The sequence below is a fragment of the Poecile atricapillus genome, chromosome 4 (assembly GCF_030490865.1).
Source record: "Poecile atricapillus isolate bPoeAtr1 chromosome 4, bPoeAtr1.hap1, whole genome shotgun sequence".
Classification (NCBI taxonomy): Eukaryota; Metazoa; Chordata; class Aves; order Passeriformes; family Paridae; genus Poecile; species Poecile atricapillus.
In genome coordinates, this window is record NC_081252.1 from 25,438,892 (window position 1) to 25,455,123 (window position 16,232).

Here is a 16,232-nt window from a genome sequence, read left to right on the forward strand (position 1 = left end):
ACTTTTTTAGGAAGGAATTTTTCCTCTCGCCATGTAGAATGTAGGTATTAAAGAAATTCTGTTTTTCCCTGCCTCATAAATTCAGCAGTTCAGAGGAAAAAATGTATCAGCTGTATATCATATAGGAGATTGAACAAGTAAGTGGTAGGGTAAAAAAGACTGAGCAGGAGGAAAAAGTCACATAATTGTATAGGGAATGAAGAAACTGCATTAAAAATTCTACAAATCTAAAATCTGCAAATATAAAATTCTAAAACTTTAGAACAGTAAGAACTTATAACTTCTTCTCCATTTACTGACAAAGTTATTTGCCACAGATACTGACCCCAGCTGATGGACATTAGGTAGGCAGTAAATGTGACAAATCACGTTACACATTATTAATTTAGATGATTTCTTTTCCATTCGCTAATGGTTATTTGGAGCTGGCAAATACAGTGGCACTGTAGGTACTGTAATGTTGACAAGAAACAATCTTCTTAAGTGATACTGGGATGAATCCATTTGGGCAACTGTTGCAGAGACTTCTACTATAGAAACTCCACTTTTTCTTAGAAGATTGTTTGACCATTTGAATGTTAACATTCCTTCATACACGGTGCTGACTTCTGTGACTTACATTTTCCAGCAAGGCAAATATTTCATGTTGATTTTTGCTTGGAGTTGATTCTTGATAGGTCTTAGAGGTGAAAGCTCATTTCTTTTTGAATGTCTGTGAAGATGTTGAGTTCAATCTCTAATACTGTTACCTATTGACTTTTGTTTTTTTGTCATCTTTTTTAAGGTTTAAGACTTTTTTAAGGTCTGGCTGTCCTAAAGTCTTACTAGAGATTTAAACTGTTTACTGTATTGTTAGGTGGTTTCCTTGCATTTATCATTACCTGCTTCAGTAATGTTTTTGGAGAAAAAAATACCAAAAAAACCCCTCAGAGTTGTCAAGGCCTTTATGGGTCTATTTATCAAGAATTAAGATCAAGTCTACCAAGTTAATGAATCAAGATGCTCAATTATGCAACATAGGAGCTTTTGAACAAGAACTACACATTTTGGAGTTGTTTGGCTCATGGAGGAATGAGGATCTGAAATGGCCAAGGTTTTGAATCCAAATTCTCAATGTATACAATTTTTGTCCTAGGAGTTCTTTATTTAGTATAATCTTTATTTTTATTTTTTTTTTCCTTTTCTATTATAGGCAGGCTGTCTGCACCAGGATGTAACCTGGAAATTAAATATCCTTTGTTGCAGTGAAATTTTTAAACATTATGGTGACTATGTTTTAATACTTTGACTCCTGTTTTTAAATACTACTTTTTAAAAGGTAAAAATTGCCTCTAAGAAAATACAGAAGTAATGTCTTGATTTGGTAACAGACCTGAGAAACAGCACTTCTTCATTGTGCCTGACTTTAACAAGTTGAATATTTATTCATTTAGTTAGTTAATTAAAAGCAAGATTAGTTACTTCTGGGAGCTTATTGTATAGATTAGTGATCTTATGGTATATATTAGTGTTATTGTAGGATTATCCTCTGTGCAATATTTGGCTGGGATTTGAGGTCAGAAACACTCTGGCCACTGAGAGTGACCACATTTGGCCAGTGGATGGCTCGTCTTTCACACTGGAACACCACTGCAGGGCCTCTTATTTCACTCTTCCCTAGCCAGCTCTTTCTGTTCCTTTGAGATAGCTCTGTTTGTCCCTAGCTTTGAGACAATATTTGCATCCTCTGCAAGTAAATTTATTGCATCCATGCATAAAGCACCATCTCAGTCTATTATTTTAATAATTGTCTCATATCAGCCCTGAAGCAAATACTACTGCTGGTTTCAGAGCCTTTTAGTTACTGGAGAAGGACTTGGGATATTCCAATGGCTACATCTCATTTCACCAGTTTTTAGACTTATAATATAAACTTGTCCAAACACAGAAGTGTGAAGGAGGCAGGTAGCACCACTTTCTCTACAACAGCCTGTGTCCTAGCAGGTTTAGAGGGCTTTTCAACCCTACACCAATGATAAACACCTCACTCAGATCCTCCTTTACAAAGGTGAGTATGGCTGAATAGCTCTGGAGAACAAGAAAGAAAAGATGGGACTAAAGCTGTTCGTGTCATGTTACTTCAGCCACTGAAGAGACTTGTGGTAACTGCTCCATCTATCTGGGGAAAACCCCTTGCAGAGGTTCTAAAGAGACCATGATCAGCCATAGGGTGATATGTTAAATGCACTACCAAAACCACCCATAGAAACCTGAAACACTAAAGAGGCAATCACTAGAGACAGAAAATGCAGCTGGCAGAGCCATGGTATTGATTTGTTTTTCCTGGGATTACAAGCTCATTCTTCACTTAAAATTAGTGATCAGCTGGGGCTGAATCACTCAGTTTGTTATCTAGACCCCAATTTTCTCTCTCCTAGAAGTCTGTGCGCTTGTGAGTAGGCCAGATGTGCTGGTGAACTGTGGTCCCTTCCGTCCCACACTCTTCTGGTGGGCTCTCAGAGAGGTGTGCATCCATCCTCTTGTTAAAGACAGAATTTCTCCTCATCATGGCACAGCACAGAGGAATCTGCTGCTAAAAAAACATGCCTTTTGGGGTGTTTCTGCATGAAGGTGAGGCCAGTTGTGGCCAAAAAAAAGCTTTAGCATCTCTGGTTCAGGTTGGTTGGTGGCTGAAGCAGCTTTCTGGATCTTCACATCAGCACCTCCTAACTGATCAACAGAGAAAAAAAAAATAAAAAAATAAAGTGACATTGAAAAAAGCTGTCTTTCATCATGACCAATCTGGCAAACATTTCCCCATTACAGGGGAAATAAGAAATTTTTTATTACATGCCATGGTATTTATGTATGAGCTCCTGGAGTGGAGGTTAGTAAAGATGGTCAGACCATAGGAAATGCTTGTGGAGATTTGGTGTATGATCACCAATCAATATCTAAACTGAGTCAAGATTGGAAGGGTCTGTTAACTTTAGCAGGCTTCTCACCTAATGTTAAGAAAGAAAATTAGTAATAGCATTGTCATTATTGGCATCCTAGCTTGTATTTGGGGCTTGCAGCACTGAAAATTACTAGTTTGCCTGATAGACATCATAGATAATAACACTGAGCTCTCTTACAGTGATGAACTGCAGATCCATAGGTTGATAAAGTAGAATACAGACAGATGCTTGCTGTTGGAACAGATGTGCAGGTCTTAATCTATTACTGCTTATCTGCTGATGATTACTGCCTGAAGAGAGGTGGAAGACCGCTGAGTGCTCCTCATCTGCTTTAGTGTAAGCTCAGATATCTTGCCTTAAGCTGCTGTTGAAGTCTGTTTAAACCAAGCTCAGCTGACTTGTCTGTGAAATAGATGGGGGTCTCAGGCAGTTAGTTCACTCTAATTCTGTAAGGAGTGATAACATTTCAGAAGAGAGAACTGGATGTGATAGCTTTCTGTGTAACTTGAAAAGGAGCAAAATGCACCTTGAAAAAGTTTCCCACCAGATCTAGACTGAGAAGATAGAGGGGGACATAGTTGTTTAAGTTTGTACATGGAAAACCACCATTAACTTAAACCCCATACGTCTTCCCAGTTCATAAGTCTTTTTTGAAGTAATTTTAATCAACCCTTAGAGTTCCTAAAGCCTGGAGCTGGTTGAAAATACACTGTATTTTCAACATGCTAGCTTTTGCTAGCAGCATTTACCAAGTATGCAGATCTGTTTAGCAGCTTCCTCTATTTGTGCTGCAGCTCCAGGAGAAGTAGAGAAGCAGCATCTTGGCAACTAAGAAAATAATGAAGTTAAACAAAACCAATGATTTAAATGTATTCCTTAGATTTCAAACAGAGAATGTTTCTTTAACACAGATCTGATTTTTGAGCTGGGAGCAGGGCATGTATTTCAAGAGATGCCAGAAATATCTGCTTATGGGGGGCTATGTGATACTGTGGCCAGTGTTTGCGAGAAAAAAATGTAAGCACTTTAAAGATAAAATATATTGTGATGCCTTAAAAAGCCCAGGGTGTTTAACTTGTAATGTTGCATGTTTAAGTTAATGGAGGTAAGAAAACATTGCTAATTGTAGTGATAAATCAGTGTAACTGACCATCTTTACGTAAAGTCCATGTTTCTTCAGTTGTGCTGTTTGATTACACCCAATGATTTAAAAAAAACAATAAACACATCAACATTTTGCAAACAAGATCGGACTATTTCTTAAGTAGTCCTTGAACACACTGTTTCAGCTGTAAAAATAGCTCAGAATTGCTTCTGCAGATTTCTTGCTTTAAGGTTAGGGGCGTTATGTTCTTGTATTGTGTAGATTGCCTGCATGAGTTGCTGCAAAGTTCATTATGCTGCTAAGGCTGTCAGTGGTATTTATGGATATTCATGTGCAGTGAACCCTTGAACCCTGAGCAAGTCATCTGAGCGTTGCTTGTAGTTATAGTTGTGTTTATGCTTAACATTGGTAGCAGTATTTAATTGCTCCCTAGGAAAAATAATTGCAATTTGAACTCAGTTGTGTAGTAGACAAGGGATTGCAAAAATGCCAGGCCCATAGGAAGGATTGTCCTTCTTACACAAGTATTAATTACTAGACTTCTGTTTTCAACTCCTGTTTCCAGAGTTTGGAAATGAATGTGGAACAAGTATATTATTCAAACTGTGCCATGTCCCACTCCCATTAAAATCAGTAATGGCAAAAATTGCATTATGGAATTAATCCTATTTCAAAAATATTTTCCAGGCATTTTTCATGTCAGCTGCAAATGGGAGAAAGGGTGATGATGCCATTTTGCAATAGAGAAGAGTGGCGCTCTCGTCTTAGACTCATCTGAAGAATTTCTAATTCAAAGTATTGCAATGTTATCCCTGCTAAAGTTTCAGTTCTCATAACCCAATATCAGATGGGAAAATCCCGCGTAACGCCTGGAATGCCAGCAGGACTCTGATGGTCCTGAGGCGGGTGGAGCTCTACATGTCCTCAGAGCTGCATTTTAGTGCTCTCCTGCCAGTGTGAAGGGAGTTTATGTTTCTGTAACTCTAGTGGGGATTCCTTTGGCTTGACACAATCCTGGGAATGTCTTTCAAAGCATGTACATACACAGAACAGATGGCTTTCATGGGAAGCAGGAACTACTGTTCAACATGTAAGAATTGATTTTTTTTTTTTTTCATGTCTTGGTAGCTTTCTAACTTGAAATAATCCTTCCACAGATACTGTGTAATGGGAACAGTATCTTGATTCTCTCTTCCATTTTCCTTATTTTCATTTCCTTGTCAAGCTCAAGGAAACATTTTTCCCATATTCAAAGGGTAGAGATGGGGCTTTCTTGAGTTTTAAATTCAGTTACTGCTGAATTTTAGCATTTGTCGTGAAAGCTGAATTACTGAAGCTAAGCCTTAGTGGGGGATTTAACAATACAGCGTACTGTTCCTGTCCTCTCAGGCATCAGGGCCATCTGACCAAAACTCAGGAATGTAGTTATTGACAGATATGTAGCTGCATATGGAAAATAATCTTTAGAATTTCATGCATTTTGCTTGCAATTTGACTAAATATGAACATTATGTAGTACTGTATAGCAACATCAGTGAGCGATACGTTGTGACACAATATAATATGAAGTGAACCACATAAGATAATTAAAGATCATGGAGAATTTAATTTTCATGCACTTAGGAGACTGTCACCATAAATGGACAATTAATAAATTTGCTGCCCCCTGCAAACACTGACTCACTAAATGACTTTACTTTATTAATAACCATGAGTTTGTATTTCATATCTTGTGGCCTTATAGAACATGAGCCTTTTTTGGGTACAGAATAGCAACAAATAGACCTACTTTTGCTTTTGTTATGAGTGGGTACACTCCTCTGCACTCATGAGTCTGGCAGAGTTTCTCATAGATTTTGTTAATATTTCTCTAACTTGCTAAAATAAGTAAGAACAAGCAACCAGATAATAAAAAAGAAGAAAACTTTTAAAATTTGGCATGTAGGTATCTTTTTTACTAATAAAGTATTTGACCTTGAAAACATTTCCCAGTTACTACCAAGACAAAGAACAGAAGCTGTAGGTTAATATTCAGCTGCCTGCACAATAATAAATTACAACCTAACATTAGAGAGAAAAAATAAGTGTAGTCTATTGTAATTCTTTAATTGAAAATGTATCATCATGGAATTGTTACTTGGATACCACTCGAATTCTTATGGAAATGTGTTTCCTTTCATTAGCAGGTCGATTTATTTGATATTATGGAATTGCAGGTTAATTTTAATCTACTATCCCAGTGTCATATTGATACTGTCCAGCTACATGTTTTAAATAGGCACGTGACTTCTAGTGTCTAGGTTTTATTTTCTATCTGAAAATTTGCAAGTGCTGGGATGAACATATTATCTACAGCCAGGGAACTAAATTAGCACATTTTAAGGAGGTGCAGCCTGAGAATATATCAAAAATAGATCAGCCAAAATGAATGAAAAACATGGTAAAACTGAATCTAGATATGAGGAACTTACTCTCTTAGACCTGAGTGAATATAATAGGAATTGAGACCATAAAACTGTAATATCTGTCTGAATCACTTCTCTTAAAGATAGCGGGGAATAGTTGAAGAAAAGCAGCTGCTGTCATGTAAGATTTGGGAGTCTCCCATTAATTTCTAGCTTTCGTTAGCGTGTGAGAATTACCACAGCCTGGTGATGGTTTAAGGTCATTGGGAGATAGTGATGATAAAAGGGTTGCATCAGCACATGATGTTGCGGAATCATCTCGGCCAAACAAAAATTATAGGCACTACACTTCAGCCTCTGTCCTGGCTGGATGCTTTGGTGGAGGTTGCTGGAGTTGCACTGGAAGCAAGAAAAAAGAATTTGCAATGTGTTTGCATGTTTGTTCTATGGATGGAGCTGGAGCCTGCATCCATGGGGTCCTGTAGCAGGGAAGGTGGTGGCAAGAGTTGCAGACTTTCAGTGTATGGGGGATTTGCAACCAATTCTCTTGCAATTACGGTGTTGCGATTATGTAGAAAGTCCTAATCAGTGGACATCAGACATCAGAAGTGTCCTCAAGGGTCAATACACAGGTTGTGCTGTTAATATTTTCTCCCTTCCACGCTGAGATGTAGGGACAATTTTCAGTTAAAAAAACTGTGAGCTGCAGTAGCAACTCAGACTGCAAACAGCCTATGCTGTGTGCTCCTAAGAGAGCAGGTTTTTGCAAGACAAATTCTGTATAACCCTTAAAAACTGTACTTAACGCTTATTCAGAATACTAGCAGGTCAATCATAAAAAGTGACGCATTTATGGCTTAAATAAGATGAACTGTGCTTTGATCCTGAAAAGTTCTGGTCATAATGCTCTGATGCTCAGCTTCATTTTTCCTGACAGCTTGAGATATCCAGCATTCCCCCCTCAGTCCTTGCTGTTTCTCCTGTGACCCTCAGCAAGGGAGCACCAGTCGCTGCTGCTTTGGGTGTGGAACGTGCCCACTAGGGGCCTGGTTTGTGATTACCAGCTAATTTTACATAGGCCACCCTAGAAGCTGTTGGAGAAATAAATCACTGCAGAGCTGTCCTGGATTCGAGCCACTGAAAGGCCTATAAAAATATTTGTTACCCAGATACCTGAGCTGGCCAGCCTGTTCTACAGAACTTAAACTGTCTTGCACTTTTCGCGTTGCTCGTTTTGGGTGGTTTTAGTCAGGCAGGTTGAAAAAGTGTTTTTTGGCAGCTGGAGCAGGAAATTTGCATTTGCCATTTAAGTGCATGTAAATAGGGAAAAATCCTATTAAACTGCTGAGACCTTGTGCAGTGAAATGAAAACTGACCATTTTGATACAAGTAGTTGATGCTACAGAGATTTCTCTAATGCGGCCTAAAAGTTGTTCCTGTCTGGTCTTAGAGCAGTTTAGGACATCTCAGCTTTTTGTGCCTCACATCTGCTTAGCACCTAAGGCTTCTCTGGGGAGGTCCCTTTCCTTGGAAGTGCCTTCAGAACACCCACAGCACAGCTTGTAGGATCTGATAGAAGGCATATCTAAACCAGTCAGGCCTCTTTTTGTCTTGCTTTTGTTTCACACTGTCCGTTCTCCCTGGGGAGGTTTGTCTCCTGTTCTTGGGAATGGCACTGATGGTCTGGGCGGCCAACCTGGTCGTGGAGCTTCTCCCGAGAACACAGCTCCTTTGCAATGAGGACTTCCCAGGGTAGCAGAGAGAGGAACTCTGGACATTTAAACAGAATGATTTACAGGTAGAGGAGCTTGCTTAGCACATGATTTGTTTTACATGCAAAAGATATCAGGGATTACACTTCTAATGCGGTTTCTCAGCTGCAGAGGGAAACAGCAAAGAGCTGCTGCATCTCTGGATTTGTTCCAGCCCCTTGGCTGGGGCTGAGCTTTGGCTCCCTTGCACCCTCCTCTGCGAGGAGGGGTTTGGGTGACTTTTTTTTTTTTTTTTTTTTTTTTCCCCAGTGATTTCTTAAGCAGCCAATCCTTGTTCCACTCACCCTGGTGAAGGAAATCCTGTATGAACTGGAAAGTGTTAGAAAGGATTTAATGAGATTATCATCAACTGTTACCTCACAAAAAAAATCTTAAGCCCCCAAACAGCTGTGCTCTGTAACTGGGGACAGGTGAAGGAGCAGAAAGGTCTAAAGAAGCTGTCTACTTACTTAAAGAGGTGGAGCCAAAGGGTTTTTTAAATGTCTTAATGTGCATTTTAGCTAAAAAAACCCCAACCAAACAAGGAAACAATATGCTCCTCTAAAAGGAGAGATACTGTAGAAGTCTAGTGCCTTCAAATTTAGATTTATTTTTGATAATACTGCAAAAGTATGTGGTACTGAAATTACTATTTGAAAATTCAGTTGACAGGTGGACTATGCATGCTCCGATTTGCCTTCAAGCTCATCATACCAGTCAGAAGTGCCTCAGGTCGTGCTGTATCCACATCACAGCAGGGATTGCTTTGAGGTTTGACTTGTGTTGTAATACATAGAATTCAGTAGCAATGGAGTGAAATGTGGTTGGTTTTAGGCATTTTTTCTTTCTGGGTTTTGTTGTTTTGTTTTGTTTTGGGTGGTTTTTTTTCTTATCATGCACTTGCGATAAATCTGTAAATACAGCTAAGACTTATGTTGCTGCCAAGTCCTGCTTGTTGGGCTCTTGATGACATTGAAGTCACAAAATACATTTACTTTCCATGTGTTTGGTTGGCTTCTGTGGTCTTTGTGTACCTGTAATGACAGGAAAGTTATGGATAGTGGCTGTATATTATGGAGGTAACCTCCCTGGAGAGTTGGGTACCTAAAACCAGTATGCCACTGTGGTTCCTCACAGTGACCTGCTTTGCAGTTAGAGCAATGTAATTGTAAACACAGGAACAAGTTTTGCTCAGAAAGAAAAGTTATTTCAACTGGAAATTGGTAGTATGTATGGGGGGGTGGGGGGAATACCTTCAACCAGCATTAGAGTAGTGTTATTTTGGTAGATGCCTATCTTGAATGTATAGGATACTTTTAAAATCCATCAGACATGCTTTTGGGCTGGGAATGGAGTTAAAAAATCTATGCCTTTGTCCATTTATTGCTTGGGAGAACAGCTTGAAGGCTGAAATCCAAACTGTGCTGAAAGGAACTTCTGAAATATGAAATTATGTACTGATAAGATACTGTACCAAGAGACTCTAGCATGACTTAATTGCTGAGAACACTACATGGTATAAAAGTATTATTACTATTTTTATGCACTCATTAGTATAACTTTTCTCAGTTATAAAAGCCCTGAAAAAATAGTGTGAAATGATTAAAAGAATTTTTTGAGGGTAATTACATCTCTCTTCATGCACTCCTCCCCTCTGTGCCCAGTCATCCCAGCAAACCATCCCAGCTCTGTTTGGCTTCCTCTTCTGTCCTCTTGCAGCCTCATTGTTTGGCATATTGAGGGAAAGGAGCAACGGAGATTTGGGAGGCACGCTGCTCCTGCCACCCTGAAGACAGTAATAAGCTACTTCTGAAAGTGGGTTTGGGTATGGTAGCCTTTGGAGGAAAGAGTGACTTCAGGGAAAGTAAAAGTAATTATTTAAATTAGTTTAAATTAGAAAGAATTGAGCTAAACGGCAAAAGATTTTCTAAACTTGATACAAACATGCAGGTTAAAATATTTTCGGCAAGTGTGCATTGTCAAATACAAAATCCTGGTATATTTCCAGAATGTTGAAATAAATCTGAGTAAAAAGTGTCATTCTTTTTGTCTTGAACAAGTCAAAGTAATCTTCATTCTGCAGTGAGAAAAGTGAAAAAGACATTTGACTCCAAACCAGAGATAGAGCTGATTTCTGAAAGTGTCTGTCAGTGAGTGTCACATCCCTCCAAGAATGCTGCATTTGCATCAGGACACCTCAGCTGATAAAAAGGTACAGAATGAATAGGTGGGTAATAAAATATGAGACGAACCATCTCCTTGAGGAACAAGTAACTTAAAATTTGGGGGATGGTTAGAGAGGACTTCAATAAGAGGAGACAGAAAATGGAAAATAAAATAATACATATAAATAGAAGAAGCAAATTGAATTCTTCCATTTAACCTTTTACATAATAAAAGACAGGAGACATCCCAATGAAATTAAAAAGCAGTGCATTTAAAAATTAATAAAAAGCAAATACCTTTTATTGGAGACAGGAATATGGACAAACTGAGCTATTGCTCTGATCTGATGTGTCAGCGCAGCGATTGCTAAATTATGTGACCTTTTGAGGAATTCTTTAGCTTCTGTAGCTGGGTACAGTTCTGTTTTGCCACAGTCTGTGACATCTGGCCAGAAGCCAGCCCTGGCTCAGCAGTTGGGTGAGTGCAGATGCTGTAGCAGTGTAGTTGTGGTAGATACATTGCTGTGAGGTGGCTGTGTGGCTCCCACTTTGTGAGGACAACTTCCAGTTGGAGAATAATATGCAGGTTCTCATTGCAAGATCAGGCAGCATATGACAAAACCCTATAAATACCAGTTTCTCGTTTATTGGGTCAAACACATGTCCAAGCTCCATTAACTTTACTTTTGTGATGTTGGTTCCTTACCTGAGTACAGTCAGCCTAGCAAGGAGATTCAGTAAAGCTAAAGGTACAATCTTCCTTCACGCATTTAGATTTTCAGCCAGCTTGTCAGAGAAATGGGCTTTTATTCATATAATAGAATAACCCATACTATAATGGTAATGACATTTGGAACCAACAAATTAACATCTATGTGTATGTGTTTGTGTGTATGCTTATACTGATAGAAGAAGAATAATTTCTTTTCATCAAATGATAATAAGTATTAAAGTTTAAATTTTAAAGGCTGGTTTTTAAACAAGGGGGGAAGAAAGCCATGGACTCAATCATATTAGTCTGGGTATGCCTTCTTACTATGAAGATTGTTTTTTTGGAACTTTGTTATCCTAATGCTGTGTAGCCAAAATCTTTCAAAGGAACACTTCAGTTAAGATTGAACACAGCTTTATAGACTGGAGACTTGGACCTAAACCTCAGCCCTTAGTTAGCATACCATATCCTGATCCCCACATGTGATGAGATGTATGGTTTGCTGCTTGTGTTTTAAGAAGAATCTGGTGCAACACAGCCACAGAAGGTCCTCACTAGGAAATGTACCTCCCAAAGGCAGGGAGTGTCTTTGCTACTGCTGTGAATGGTTTCAATTAAATCCCACTGAAACTGGTAGTGGATTTCTCCATGCTATCATCTTGGGTATCACGCCTGAAAAACACATCCTTCTCAATATACTTTTCCTGTGGTTTAATCCAGAGATCTTTTCACCTCTCTTGGTAGTGTTCTGCTGTTTTTTCTCAAGGGTCAGTCACTCTTGATATATAACTAAGAAATAAATGGCCCTAAATGGGAAGGAAAAAGCCTCAACCAAGCATCTCTGGATAAGCAGAAGAACCTGCCCATGATAAGATGCATCATGCTGTGAACTGATCTCCTAAACAGCAGCAACAAAAGCTCCATAATTAAAAGCATCTAAAACTGAAAAGAGAAAACACATTGAACTCTTCATGACATCCTGTCCAAGGCTTTGGTTGATGAGTATTTGCATTTTTTACTTATTTCTTATTTACTTCTTATTTACTTCGAGCCACATGAGAAGAATGCCTTAGCTTGCTGTTTCTGCTGGAGTAGCCAGCTGTAGAGGAAAGTAAGTTTACAGGGCCTAAACAGTTTTTGAGTTAAAAAGCATGATCTAGCAAAGCAAATCATACTTTGAGAGTAGCAATTTCATGTAGTCTACATATATGGGGAATAAAAGGTATTTGAGAGCTAGGTACGATGGCTTATTTGGGAAGTTTCCATGAAGGTCTGCAGACTGTAGAGTCAGTTTTATCTGTAAGGATGATGCTGTATGAGAATTTAGGCTTTACAAATTAAGATTAAGAATTTAGAATTTAAAAATTTCAGAGAAGCACATGCATCACCTACTGTGTGCTGTTATTTCCTCCCAGCTCTCACAATTTCAAATGAACATGCAGACAAAAGCAGAAGGTTTATAAAACCAATTGTGGTTCTTGTGACATTGGGAAAGATGTGTCAGTCATTACAGAGGTGTCAGCCATTACAACTGATGAAATGTTTTAGCAATCAGTGATGGTTATATGATATTCTTTATAAAAGCACATGTTAATTTGTGGTAATGAGTATAAGTATTTGTGTGGTGAACAACAGAGTTCTTAAGGAAGTGATTTGATTTAAGGTACGTTTTGAAAATACTCTGGTTTTGGGAATGATTTTTAGAACCTACTTTGGTTTTGTAAATATGGGGCAACTAAGAGACAGAAGAGTTTTGGTTGTTTGGCTTTTATTTAATGGGCCTGGCAAGCCTTTTGTTCACTTCCCCTCCTCCCGACAGTTTGCACACAGTCCGCCCCAATTTGTTAAAGACGAATTGTTGCCCGTGGTAACTGCAGAGAATTTGTTGAAAAGAACACTTTTAGAAGACAATGGGCCCCAAATATACTGTGGCACAGCTTTAAACTTTATTAAGTCTGTCTTGAACTACCCTCTCCTCTCCCGAGTTAAGGGAAGAAAAGTTTGGCAGCCTCCACGCTGTGAGCATGATTGATGCCCAGAACATCTGAGGGACTTTTGTGTCCACATGCTCTCCATGAGTGCATAATGTGTGAATACTCAAATAAGGTCAGCCCTTATCAGATGTAATCTAGGCCTGAAAGCAGATCAACAGTGACAGTCATACCCCATAAGTGAGAACACAAATCATCCTTGCGTGCTTTGGACAAGTTACGGGATTTTCTCCCTTGCTCCCGCTTTCCGAATGGGGTGTGTGTATGTCAGAGGGGAAGGGAAACTTTGGCAGATCTCTGGGGACCAAAAAAAAAAACCAAAAAAAGAGACAAAACCGAGAGGAATACATGCCTGGAATACTAGATGGTCCCCTCAGCTGGGCCACAGGGGCAAGGGGGCGGTGTAGGGTGGCTGTCCCTGCACAGGGGCTGGAGTGTGTGGCTCCTCTCAGGCTGCTGGGGGAACATCCCCACTGGTAGAGCAAGGAAAGAGGGAAGAAAATAGGGAAAAAGAGGTTCAATTCACATCTCCAGTATGTTTTAAGAGTCTTTTTAGAGATTTCTAAGCACGTCACAGCTTTTGTTGTGTGCCTGTCCCTGGGTTTGAACGCCTTAATTTTTCAAAGTGGAGTGAAAGCATCTTTTTTATTCTTTTTGAGTTTGTGCTCCATGGAGGGAGACACTATTTTTCACCACAAAGTGAAAAAAAAAAGTTAGATAATAATGCCTTAAAGAATTCATTTCTGCCAGCTTTCCTGGAGAAAGCAGATGCAAGTGGGTTTCATCTGAAGGAAGAGCCTCCCATTTGTGGATATTACTGTAGTTTAAGTACTGAGTTGCTTTTTATCTAGGAAAACAAAGACAGCAGCAATGAAATGTTGTTAATTTAGACTTTTTTGATTTGTGCTTCTGCTTAGAAAAGGATTTTAATGGGCAAAGAGCTTTTACAGAACACAAAACATATAGGGAAATAGCATAATTAGCAGGAAGAAATAAAAGATACCATTACATCATTGACAACATTAACAACTATGGAGACAATGATGTCATCCTCTAAGATGGGAAATTTTTTTCCCACACTTATGATGACTTGAAAAATTCCTTTTCATTTTTAGAAATACAATGTCCCTATCAGGACAATAATTTGCAATAGTTTTGCTTGCTTATGCACTCTTTATATGGAAATGTGTAATACTGGTGTATTCCGTGGGACTGAGTAGAAGATCCATGAACACTGACAGCTTACCTACAAACTTGTAATTACAGCACATTATTGCTTGCTTCATTGGTTTATTTTGCTTAGTGCTTTAACAGTAACAGGAGCGTCCAGCTCCTCACTGAAAAGGCACAATAGAAAAGATCCCTGAGTTGCAGATCACACCTTGAACTCTGAACAGAAACATGGGCAGGAAGACCTCTTTCTTCCCTTCACTGTGCTGTCACCTCTTTGCTCTGCTGAATGGGGTGGTGTTTTTCATGGTAAGGTATGAAACTCTGGAATACAAGACAGGAGATGAAACCTCTTCTGTCATCAAGTTCATGACAAAGGTGTCCCGAGGCACCATGTTACATGTTTCCCCACCACCTCGTTTCTCTTCAAAAAGTGATCAAGGTGTGTCTTAAAGTAATTTATGCTTATTTTTTGGCCATCTCCCAAAGAAGAATATCACCTAATATCCACATAGCCAGTATGAATTTAGGCAAAGAATCACCTAATTTACAGAGATACATCACTGACTGAGTCTAAAAGACTCCTCCTGCCACCCACACCCTAACAAACAACCGTTGGGCCCTGATTTTAAACACTTGCTTCAGTCTGCATAAGGAACTCCCCTCCTTGATGCATTGATTCTGCTGACATCCTAAAAGCATCTCGGTTGGATTCCCCATACTTTCAGAGGCAGTCTTTCAGATTCAAACATTTGCTGCTTCGAATTCATCTGAGTCCTTTAAGGTCACACAGCTGAGGCTTGTGATGCCCATCCCAAGTGTCGAAAACAGTGATAATCTTCCATTTTGCAGTCAAAAAGGTCATAGGAGTGACATCCTGTGTTTGACGTCGGAAGAATGGTCTGCTCTGTAGTGTTCAATATGTGGCAATTTGGGATTTTTAATTTTACTTACAAATATATTAAATGGTGTCAACAGATTACAAGCATTACTTTAACACGTTTTTGTATGGGACTTTGGGAAATAAATGCTTAGAATGCTTTTTGAAGACCACGTGTAGATTAAATAGGAATTTCAAAATCAAGGTAATTTTTCCCTTGAAAGCTGATCTGTATAGAACAAATCTGTAATTAGGACTCCTTTTAGAAAATATTTTTTTTAGACACTACTGTGTTATTTCTTGCCATATGTTGCAATGAAAATGTGAGAAAGACTGAAAAATTATATTGACAGAATGATTTTATTCACACGAACTATGCATTCCATTCATGTGCATAGAATTGAAAGTCTGTGTTGCAATTGCATTGTTAGTTGGTGCAGTAATCAAGCAGGTAATAAGAGTTTGAAACAAGAGGATGAGGAAAAAAAGAAATTCCACTAATCACTAGAAAGATCAGAGAAATGCTTGTCACATTTATGATACCTGGTCAAGGTCTGGTTTATGAATGCTGTGGCCAAATTACTCTCAGTGACATAAAAGTGAATTTTATTCTGTTATTACTAACTGTTGTTTGATAGTAGCTAGGTGGCCACTTCAAAGATTTCCATTTTGCTAAGCATCATCATAGATGCTGATCTGTCCTAGAAAGCTTCAGGGGGATTACTTGTTTGAAGCAAAATACCACTTGAAGCATGCTAGTGGAATTTGCCCACTGAGATGCCAGGCTTCTATAAGCTACAGTAGTCCAGTATCAGTGCCAAACTGACCAAACATCGTCACAAGTGACCTGATGCCTCACAAACCCTATAAATAAAATAAAGAAAAAAAATATAAAAAAATAATGCTGCCATTAATTATGACTATATATTGATACAGAGTCTAATTGCAAATACCTAGCTTACCCCTGCTCTTTTTTTTTTTTTTTTTTTTTTGGTGGTAGTTGGCAGCCTCTTTTAATTATGATACATCAGTTTGTACATTTTCCTATTATATTGCTGTATTTTAAGGTGTTTTAAGGGTCTCATCTCACCTGTGTTTTGCTCAAGAACAAAGA

At 38.7% G+C, this 16,232-nt stretch overlaps 1 protein-coding gene across 7 annotated transcripts in view; it reads left to right on the forward strand.

The window, feature by feature from the left end:
* BMPR1B (bone morphogenetic protein receptor type 1B) overlaps window positions 1-16,232 on the forward strand; it is a 235,325-nt gene that overhangs the window by 141,141 nt on the left and 77,952 nt on the right. The window lies entirely within an intron of this gene.